Source organism: Suncus etruscus, chromosome 20 (genome assembly GCF_024139225.1).
Source record: "Suncus etruscus isolate mSunEtr1 chromosome 20, mSunEtr1.pri.cur, whole genome shotgun sequence".
NCBI classification, from domain to species: Eukaryota; Metazoa; Chordata; class Mammalia; order Eulipotyphla; family Soricidae; genus Suncus; species Suncus etruscus.
In genome coordinates, this window is record NC_064867.1 from 7,653,436 (window position 1) to 7,664,691 (window position 11,256).

The 11,256-nt window shown below is 45.8% G+C and overlaps 1 long non-coding RNA gene across 1 annotated transcript; it reads right to left on the reverse strand.

The window, feature by feature from the left end:
- Nucleotides 1-1,661: 1,661 nt before the first annotated feature.
- On the reverse strand, nt 1,662-10,917 carry LOC125998176 (uncharacterized). The gene is made up of 3 exons (XR_007491870.1): nt 10,784-10,917; nt 3,724-3,950; nt 1,662-1,778 (listed from the first exon to the last, which is right to left on the reverse strand). It is a non-coding gene; the product is annotated as an uncharacterized LOC125998176 (long non-coding RNA).
- Nucleotides 10,918-11,256: the final 339 nt, after the last annotated feature.

Consider the following 11,256-nt stretch of genomic DNA (forward strand, 5'->3'; position numbering starts at 1 on the left):
CCGAACATTTTTAACAGTATCTCAGAGACAAGAGAGATGAGGGCTGGTAGGTGCAGCTCATGACATGAAGCTCATGACATAGAGTGATGAGTGCAGTTGGAGAGATGACTACACTGAAAACGATCATAACAATGTGAATGAATGAGGGAAGTAGAAAGCCTGTCTCGAGTACAGGGGTGTGGGGAGGAGGGAGATCTGGGAACTTGGTGGTGGGAATGTTGCACTGGTGAAAGGGGGTGTTCATTACATGACTGTAATCATACAACTATAATCATGTTTGTAATCATGGTGTTTAAATAAAGATAATTATAAAAAGAGAGGGGAGGGTGCAAAGAGGGTTATATGGTGCCATGAGCAAAGGGTGTGGTGCCATGATTGGATCCAGCAAGAGTGTGCATGTGAAACTAAACCTAATAAGAAGTATAGGAAGGTGTGTGTGGGGATATGTGGGGGGGGGGGCAGGGACTGAACCTAGTAAGAGGGTATGTGAGCACATGTACTCTGGTATCAGGAGCAAAGCCAGCTGTGGAGCCAGGAGTAACCTCTGAGCACCACCAAGTGTCACTCAAAAACAAAAACTAGGGGCCGGAGAGATAGCATGGAGGTGAGGTGTTTGCCTTTCATGCAGGAGGTCATCGGTTCGAATCCCGGCGTCCCATATGGTCCCCTGTGCCTGCCAGGAGCGATTTCTGAGCCTGGAGCCAGGAATAACCCCTGAGCACTGCCGGGTGTGACCCAAAAACCACAAAAAAAAAAAAAAAAAAAAAAAAAACAAAAACTAACGAACCAAAAAAAATAATCAAGCAAAATTGAGAAAAAAACATATCAGAGAACTCTTTCCTGGGGGGGATGGGGAGACACATAGTGGTGTTCAGGTTACTCCTGGATCAGTGCTGTGGGGCTCCCTCCAGTGGTGCTTGAGGACCACTAGGATCAAATCTAGCCATTCTATCTGCAAAGCATGCACCCAGTGACATGGAGCTATATATAGCTCCAACCCTAACTCCTACAACTTAGATTTAGAAAACTCAAATTAGAAAATAAAAAACCTGGGCCGGAGAGATAGCGCAATGGTAGGGCATTTGCCTTGCATAGAGCCGATCCAGGATGGGCAGTGGTTTGAATCTGGGCATCCCATATGGTCCCCTTACCTGCCAGGAGAGATTTCTAAGCACAGAGCCCTGAGTGCCGGAGAGAGAATATGTGGTTAGACACATGCCTTTAAAGGGTTCAGGGCTTGCATGTAATCAATCACAGTTTGATCCCCAACCACGGCTAAGAGTGATCTCTGAGCACAGTCAAGCGTATCGAAACTCCGCCCAAAATAGAAGTAAGCAAATAAAACTCAGCATGAAGGGGCTGGAGGGACAATACACAGGGGAAGGCATTTGTTGCACAGAGTTGGCCTAGGTTTGATCCCCAGTTTACCAGATGGTCCCCTGAGCCCACCAGGAGTAACCCCTGAGCACCGCAGGGTATAGCAGAGTGTGAACCCCCCCAACACACACACACACACACACACACACACACACACACACACGAGAGAGACAGAGAGAGACAGAGAGCGACAGAGAGAGAGACAGAGACAGAGACAAAGAAAGAGGGAAGCCCCCAAATCCTTGAAAAGCAAATCTCTCATTGGGGCTCCCTTCATGACTCACTTGGCTGGGTCGGGTAGATGATGAAATAATCGCTGAACATGGGCAGCCGGCACTTCTCTTTGACATCGTCAGAGTTTATGGGCTCATCACCCGTCTCGACACCATAATCTATCTTCTCTGCGTTTTAGGAATAAAAACAAACGGATGCCTCAAAAAACTAGTCATTGCATTCTATATGAAATATACCCTAAGAGCCACAAAACCTGACTCAGAAAAGACATCTGCACTTCTACATTCGTGACAGCACTATTCACAATAGCCAAAATATGAAAACCAACCCAAGTGGTCAAGAAGTCATGAAATTTACTGAGACACGAATGATGGAGAGTATCCTGCTTAGTGAATTACGTCAAAGGGAGAAGAACAGACACAGAATGTTGGCACTCATTTGAGGGATGTAAAGAAACATTATAGGAGAAAAATACCCAAAGGCAATAGAACAAAGGTCAGGGGAAGAACGTTTCCAAAGATGGAGGGAGGTTGGTTAGGTCACAGAAGGGACTATGCTAGCAGCGATAGTACTACTCTATGGACAAGACACTGGCTGCTGAAAAGAGGTTACAACATATATCTGTACCGTGTATGTCAGTATTTCAGTAATAGCATCATAAAGCACACTACCTAAAAGGCAAAATGGAAGAAGAAAGGGATCTGCTCCAGGGGCAGTGTGAGGGGCAGGAAATCAACTGGGGACATTGGCGAAGGAAGTGGACACTGGTGAAGGGATGGGTGCTAGAAAATGGAACAACTTTGCGTCTGTATCTCATGGTGATCTGATGAATTAAAAAAAAAATACTAACTCCCACAGGCCGGAGCAGTGGTGTGGAGCGGTAAGGCATCTGCCTTGCCGGCAGTAGCCTTGGAGGTCCCTTAGGGTCCCCCAAACCAGGAGCGATTACTGAGTGCAGAGCCAGGAGTGGCCCGTTAGCGTCACTGGGTGGGGTCCAAAATCCAAATAAATAAATAAATACTAACTCCCATATACCTTGACACTAGCGGCCCTTACTAAAAAACATTTCTCTCCCAGGCATGACTTACCTGCTAAATTTTTTTTTTTTTTTTTTTTTTTTTTGGTTTTTGGATCACACCCGGCAGCCCTCGGGTTACTCCTCAGAAATCACTCCTGGCAGGCCCAGGGGACCACATGGGATGCCAGGATTCGAACCACCGTTCCTCTACATGCAAGGCAAACGCCCTACCTCCATGCTATCTCTCAAGCCCCATTCTGTCATTGTTTTTCCAGTTCCAAGCCCAAGAACCCTAGACAGCTGATGTAAGTTATATCAGCCAAGTTATATCAGCTACTTAAAATATGGGGCTGAAGAGAGAGGAGGGAGAAATAGTATAATGGCTAGGACATTTGCCTTACACCCGGCTAAACCTGAGTTCAACTCCCAGCATCATCCATATAATCCCCTGAGCACTGCCAGGTATGTTTCCTGAAAGCAGAGCTAGGAGTAATCCTTGAACATCACCACATATGGGACAAAGTCCTCTCCCCCCAAAAAATAAAAATAAAAATCATAAAAAGAGGGGCCTGGGCACTGGCGCAAGCTTTATGGCATCTGCGTTGCATGTGCTGCCTAGGACAGACAGAGGTTTGATTCCCTGGCATCCTATATGGTAACGCAAGCCAGGAGCGATTTCTGAGCGCATAGCCGGGAGCATCACCAGGAGTGGTCCAAAATAAAAAAAAAAGAGGACTGGAGTGATAATACAGCGGTAGGACATTTGTCTTGCATGCTGCTGACCAGAACAAACCCGGGTTTGATCCCCAGCATCCCATGTGGTCCCCCCTAACCCCAGCCTTCCAGGAGCAAATTTCTGAGCTCAGAGCCAGGAGTAACTCCAGAGCGCCACCAGGTATGGCCCAAAAACAAACAAACAAGTCATAAAAAGATAGCAAAGGGGCCAAGACACTTCCCTGAGCATGGTAAGCCCTGGAAACTAAATGGGTATGGCCCCCAAACTAGCCAAGTAAATAAAATGCATGCATTTACTTCTCAACTCCCCACAGGAGATTTTCCTAGAAACACACTGTACAAAGAACTTCCACACATACCTCCTCTGCATGCCTGGATGATAAAGATCTTGGGCTTCCTCTGAAGGGCCTGACAGTTTTTATTGTTGGACATTTTAAAGATTTTTTTCCAGGCTCACTTTCTCACCATCTTTGATTTTAATAAAGCCTTGCTCGCCGTGGGACATGAGAGTCACAGTGCAGCAGCCAATCTCATCTTTCATTTCATTGAGCTCATCCCGAAATGATGTTATTTTTTCAAGGAACTCCTGCAAAGCAAGAAAATTTCAGAGAAGAGAAGGTGGGAAAATCTCAAATGCTAGAAATGGCCCCGATGCTAAGTAGTCTGGGGAGATTAATAACAAAATTATCTAAATTCCAAATAGAGTATAATATCAGCATATCTGACTCACTTAGTTTTTGTTTGCTCTCAGAATTGGTGTTTGTTTTTGGGTCACTGATACTTCTTTGATTAAATTAGTATGGGCCCGGAGAGATAGCACAGCGGCATTTGCCTTGCAAGCAGCCGATCCAGGACCGAAGGTGGTTGGTTCGAATCCCGGTGTCCCATATGGTCCCCCGTGCCTGCCAGGAGCTATTTCTGAGCAGATAGCCAGGAGTAACCCCTGAGCGTCACCGGGTGTGGCCCAAAAACCAAAAAAATAAATAAAAGATCTAACCATTTCAATAAAGTCAATATTGATGGGGACCAGAGAGATAGCATGAAGGTAAGGCATTTGCCTTGCATGCAGAAGGACAGTGGTTCGAATCCCGGCATCCCATATGGTCCCCCAAGCCTGTCAGGAGTGATTTCTGAGTGTAAATCCAGGAGGAACCCTGAGCGATGCCGGGTGTGTCCCAAGGGGGAAAAAAGTCAATATTGATGGACCTGAGTGGTAAGTGGGGTGTTTGCCTTGCATGTGGCTGACTCAGGATGGACCCTGATTCAATCCCCAGCATCCCATATGGTCCTCAAGCCTTAGAGGAGTGATTTCTGAGCACAGAGCCAGAAGTAACCCCTGAGTGCCACTGGGCATGGCCCCAAACCAAAAAAAAAAAAAAAAAAAAAAAACCCAAAAAGCAAAAACCAAAAACCAACCAAAAACAAAACCTGTCAATATTCATAAAGTTCTAAGACCAAAGTGATAGCACAGTGGTAGGGCGCTTGCCTTTCACTTAGTCAATCAGGGATGGACCTCAGTTCGATCCCCAGTGTCCCATATGGTCCCTCAAGCCAGGAGCGATTTCTGAGCACATAGCCAGGAGTAACCCCTGAATGTCACCAGGTGTGGTACCAAAACAAAACAAAATATTGACAAAGTTTTATATTCTATATTCAAAGAGACAAAAATTATTTACATGTTGAAAATTGGGTTAGAGAGGTAATATGAAAGTATTTCAGCAATACCACAACAGGTACAAAATAGCACAGCTGTTTTGTACACAGCTGAGCCAGGTTCAATTTCTGGCGCTTAGACCTTAGCCCAGCAGGAGTCATTTCTGAGAGCAGAGCCAGGGTAACACGTAAGCACCATCACCAAAAAAAAAAAACACCAACAAGGTTAGGCAATGCATGTTGCCTTGTACACAGCCTTGTACTGATGCTGATTCCATTCCCAACACTACACATGGTCCCCTCAAACACTAGCAAAGATCTCACTCTCCTGAGCAAGGAACCAGGAGCAGCACTGCTGGGTGTGGATTCCCCCCAAACCCTAGCACTATAAAATAAAAAACTACAAAAATGATGATGAAAAATGAAAACAGTAGAGAACACTAAGTTAATCTGATGCAGGATTAATTGACAAAAAAGTCCCAATCAGGGGCCAGAGAGAGAGCATGGAGGCAGGGCGTTCACCTTTCATGCAGAAGGTCGGTGGTTCGAATCCCGGCATCCCATAGAGTCCCCCGAGCCTGCCAGGAGTGATTTCTGAGCATAGAGCCAGGAGTCCCCCTGAGCGCTGCCGGGTGTGACCCCACAACAAAACAAAAAAGTACCAATCAAAATCCCAAAGGATTTCTGTGAAACTACACCATTTGACTTTCAAGATCATAGAGAATAGGGAACACGGGATATGGGTAAGTCTCGCACTGGCTGGCCTGGGCTCAATGCCAGGTCTTATGGTCCCCTGAACGCACACTAGGGGCGGTTCCTGAGTGTAGAGCAAGCCCTAGGTTCGATCCCTGGCACTGCAAGATTGTCCCCCCACAAGCACTACTTGAAGTGATCCCCAGTTAGTGCATCGGGAGAGTTCCTGGGTGGAACCCATGACCAAGAGATAAAACAAAAATGCAGGGCCAGAGTGATAGCACAGAGGTAGAACATTTGCCTTGCAAGCTGTTGACCCGGATGGACCCGAGAGTTTGATCCCCGGCATCCCATATGGTCCAGCAAGACATCCAGGAGCGATTTCTAAGCACACAGCAGGGGTAACCCTTGAGTGCCACCAGGTATGCCCCCAAAACAGACAAAAAAACTCTAAAAATTCAAAAAGTTGATCCATGTATTATAGGAAGTCGGTTCATGATAAAATAGGAACTTTAGGTACCAAAAGCATATAGCATTCAATCAATGTCAACAACCAAGAATAGGCTAGAAAACAAAGAGAACTTCTCTTTCACATTGTCCTAAAATTAAAATTTCAGAGAATAGAAGGCTAACCTTTAAAAAATCCTACACATATTCCAGAAAAATTTTTTTTTTTCAGAAAAAAGAAACATTTAAAATAATTACTTTGCTCACCTGAGCACAGAACCAGGAGTAATCCCTTCCCAAAAAGTGCTAAATAAATAAAATGATTAGGTGTGTCAGGCCTAGGGTTCCATATCTATGGCATAATAAAGACATGAAAGCTAAGAAACCAGAAGTAGAAGTTTAGTCACAAAAACTAAGATTTCTGTCTGTCTGACAAGAACACGAAAGCAAAAAGGGAAGCAGCGGAGAGGACTGAGAGGCTTCAGTGGCACTGGACAAGCAATGAGGCCAGTTTTCATCCCAGCCGTTGCCCTAAAGGAAGATTTTCAATCCAAAGTGAGGTGAGGGGGATGAAGCCCTGGGCTCAATCTCTGGCACTGCACACACAATAAAAACGATAGAGAAAAAAACAGATCCTATATTTTATAAGTGAGTAATATTCAGGGAAAAAGAACAATAAACATTTAAAAAAGAAAACCAGTGAAAAGGGGCAAAAGGGGTTAGGATGTAACTTCATGGTAGAAGACAAGCCTTCTTGCATGTGAGTCCCTGGGTTTGAACCCCAGCTCCAGAGAAAAAGTGTTTGCATAGTTGCAAATGAGCAAAGGATAGAAAGAGGCAATTTACAGAAAGAAGAAATACAAATGGCCAAAAAATGAGGCTGGAGTGATACCACAGCGAGTAAGGTGTTCTACTGGCACATGGCCTACCTGGGTTCGATCTCGGCACCCATATAGACCCCTAAAAAGTAATTTCTGAGCACAGAGCCAGGAGTAATCCCTGAGCACCACCATCTGCGGAAACCCCCTAAAAAAGATACCCAAAAAAGGGGGGGGGTAAAGCATGTTCAACAGTGGCTGGAGAAATTAGAGCAAAAGTTTAGCAGCAATCTGACTTAAGAATGACCATGGTCTGATTCCCAGCATGGTTTATGTTTGACCAAGCACTGCTAGGTGTGTTCCCTGAGCACAGAGTCAAGAGTAAGCCCTACGGCAGCCAGGGATGGTCTAAATTTAAATGAATAAATAATAGGGGCCCTTAAGAATAAAAAATTTTAAAAAAAGAAGAAAAAAAATAGGGATCAGAACAATATCACAGCAGGCAGGCCATCTGCCTTGCCCTCAGCTGACCCAGGTTTGATCCCCAGCATCCCATAAGGTCCCCCTGAGCCGTCAAAGGAGAGAACTTCTGAGTTCTGCTGTTATCTGTGGCCCCAACCCCCCCCCACCAAGGATAGAGGGTCAGAGCCATAGTACAGCAGGTAGGGCATTTGCCTTGAACATGGCGGACCTGGTTCAATCCCCAGCATCCCATATGGTCCCCCAAGCACCACCAGGAGTAATTCCTAAGTGTAGAGTCAGGAGTGATCCCTGAGCATTGCAGGCTGTGGCCCAGAAACAAAACAATAAAGAAAGAGAAAACATGTCCAACCAAACTAACGATCGGGAAAATAAAGCAGTGAAATATTTTTGCCGGTGAACTACTACTAAGCATGTATAAACAAATATTAACAGAGGTAGAGAAAGTCCCTAGGAAGACAATTCTAGACTCTAGGAAAAATAAACTGCCACAGACAGAACTGAAAATTGAGCTGGACAGTCAGGCTGAAGCTCCCAGACAGTAATTGTCAGCCAGTCATCTGGGGAAATGAAAAGCCATAGAATAATCAAGAAGTGTTTGAAGAGACAAGATACATTTTTATTTTGTTTTGTTTTTCCGCTACACCCAGCAGCACTCAGGGGATACTCCTGGCAGACTCGGGGACCATATGGGATGCCAGAAAGCAAACCAAGGTCTGTCAGGGGTCAGTTGCATGCAAGGCAAACATCCTACCTCTGTGGTATCGCTCTGGCCCACCAAGATATATTCTGAAAAGGAGTATGCAGCTCATCACTCTGAGTCCCCTAGGGAAGGAACAGGGCAAGTTCCTTCCTCTGCTGCACACACAGACACACCCTGTCACTGCCATCACCCCAACAGCCCAGCATCAGAACTTTTCCACTAATCTCTGCAAACACCTAACTACTAAAAACTCCAGGAATGCTGGATTTGTGGCTGACATCTCCGGGGATTCCAGGGCAGGCACCCTCTCGCCTCTCCCTGCCCCCCACCTCTTCCCCATGCCTCTGGGCTTCCAGAAGTCCCAGCAGCCACACACATGATCCAACACTGCCAGCATCTGAGCTCATCGAAGAAGTCCTGAAATGCTCGGCTGCTTACATGGCCGTGAGACATCTCTGTAGTTTCAATACTGACATCCCAGTATGAACAAACCAAATTAGATGTGAAATTTCATACAAGCCACATAAGCTCAACAAACAGTTTAGCAGGCCTTCAGACAATGACGGAAGACTCCATTGCAAAGTAAGCCAGGTTCCACACATTTTCTGTTAATCGAGAGTTTTTTAGTTTTTTGGTTTGGGGGCCATACCTCACGGTGCTCAGGGATTACTCCTGGCTTTCTGCTCAGAAATTGCTCCTGGGGGCCGGAGAGATAGCATGGAGGTAAGGTGTTTGCCTTTCATGCAGGAGGTCATCGGTTCAAATCCCGGCGTCCCATATGGTCCCCCGGCGTCCCATATGGTCCCCCGTGCCTACCAGGAGCGATTTCCGAGCATGGAGCCAGGAGTAACCCCTGAGCACTGCTGGGTGTGACCCAAAAACCACAAAAAAAAAAAAAAAAGAAAAGAAATTGCTCCTGGAAGGCTCGGGGGACCATATGGGATGCTGGGGATCGAATCTGGGTCCATCCTGGGTCAGATGCATACAAGGCAAATGCTAGTATGCTATCTCTCTGGCATCAAGGGTTTTTTTTTTAATATAACTCCATTATCATTTAATTGTAACAAGCAATATTAAGCAAAATATTTACTTACTTGTTATTGATATAACAGTATAACATTAATATTATATAATGATAATATTATTATTGACAAGGGGCAGGCTTGGGGGAGGTTGAAAAACCTGGGACAATGGTAAAAGGAATGTTATACTGGAGGTGGGGTTGGTGTTGGAATATTGAGTTCCAGAAAAAACTGTATTTGCATTATTAATAATTTACATATTATTAATTTTATTATTAATAATGCATTAATTCTGTAACCACAGTGTTTAAAATAATGAAATTTTTTTGCTTGTTTGTTTTTTAAAAAGGATTATGGAGCTACAACCAAGGAAACCAGACAGTTGGGAGATAACTGACAGGCTGGGCATAGGTTTGACAAAACGAAGAACCAAGAAACTGCCAAGGTCAAAAGGCCTTTTTGGACCAGAGAGAACAGGAATGAAATAGAAACAACAGGCACTCTGGTACCATATGTCCGCCCACCCTCCCAGGTCCACCAAGAGCGATCCACCAAACACAGAGCTGGGAGCACTGCCTTTAATCGAAGCACCACCAGCTGTGACTCAAAACAGAAACAAAAACAAAATGTCCTTCTCCCTGGCAATTGCCTAGAAATCATTTCCTTCTCCTTGACCCTCAGTCCAAGGTGAAGCAGTCTGGAAAATCAGCTTTATAAAGCAAGCCTGGCCCTCCAGCCTGTGTCCTGGGTGGATCTCTTCTTCCTTCGACTAAAGCTCTCCCGACTCTGGCCCTGGTCTCCTCCCAGGGAGTGAACTTCCTTTCCTTCAGGGGCTCTCTTTTCTCTTTCAGGAGAAACCCACTCGTGCAAATCCCCTTCCACAAAAAAGCAACTTCAATGCTCTATGATCTGTCTTCTCTGGAAGTTCTTTTCTGTAATTTAAACAGATGAAACCCAGACTGATTTCTTTCCTGCATTGCCACTGCCCTCAAACCACAGCTCCCCCAAAATCTGAGTGGCAGAGACTGGAGAGACTCTATAAGGTTAAGATTTGATCTGTGGCCAATGTAGAAGATCCCTCTGTGTTGCCAGGAATGACTCCTGAGCACAGAGCCTCTGAGGTCTGCTGGGTTTGGTCCCTAACACTCCCTCCCAAATGTGTTTTACCCTTCCACCACCATCCTTGGGCTACACATTTCTGTCATATTTAAATATTAACACTTCTGCCCAGGCCATGCAGGTTTCTATCCCTGTACAGACTTTTGCACCTCTCCAAGTGAACCCCTAAAAGACTTTTCCAATCCCCTAGGTGCCAGGTTAGCTGGACTGCATCTGGAGGGCCACAGGGGGACCTCTCACAGCTGCTTCTGAAGTCTACACTGTTCCTAAGGGCTCTAGAACTCTCTCCTTCTGGACTCCCCATGGCTGATCCTCCACATCTCCTCGTCTACCTTGCTAGGACACGTTCTCAAAATCCCATTCTTCGATGGCTCCAGTCCTCTCCTTAGGGCTAGAGCCTCAGAGGTTCTTTCCAGACTGACAGGCAGGCTTGGCTCTCCCCCAGCAAGGAAGAGGGCCAAGGAGCAGGGCAGCCCCACGGTACCATTTTGTCGGGATCGATGCAGGCCGTGTACTCGAACTGGCACTGGCCCAGCCACTCCCTCATCAGCTGGACGTCCTGGTGCGCTCCTGGCCTGTGTTTCTTCACACACATGAGGAAGGCCTGCCGTTTGCCACTCAGGTGTAACAGTCCTAGGGGCAGGGAAAGCCAAACACTATAGACCCACCCACAACACAGAAAATACAATCTTTGAGGGACACAGAGAGATACACACTCATATGCATAGACACATATTATATACAAATTCATCCGTGTGTGTATATATGTATAGATGTGAAGCGATGGGGAAGCTGTTTTGTTAGTTTTCATGTCCAGCATCCCACCAAAGCTCAGAATCTTGTCCTAGCAGCGTTTAAGGATCATGTGACCAAACTCCTGCCTTCTGCATGTAAATCATGTGTTCAGCCCCATAGACATTCTCTCTAGGCCTGAAGTGATGAGTTTCTTGTGAGATT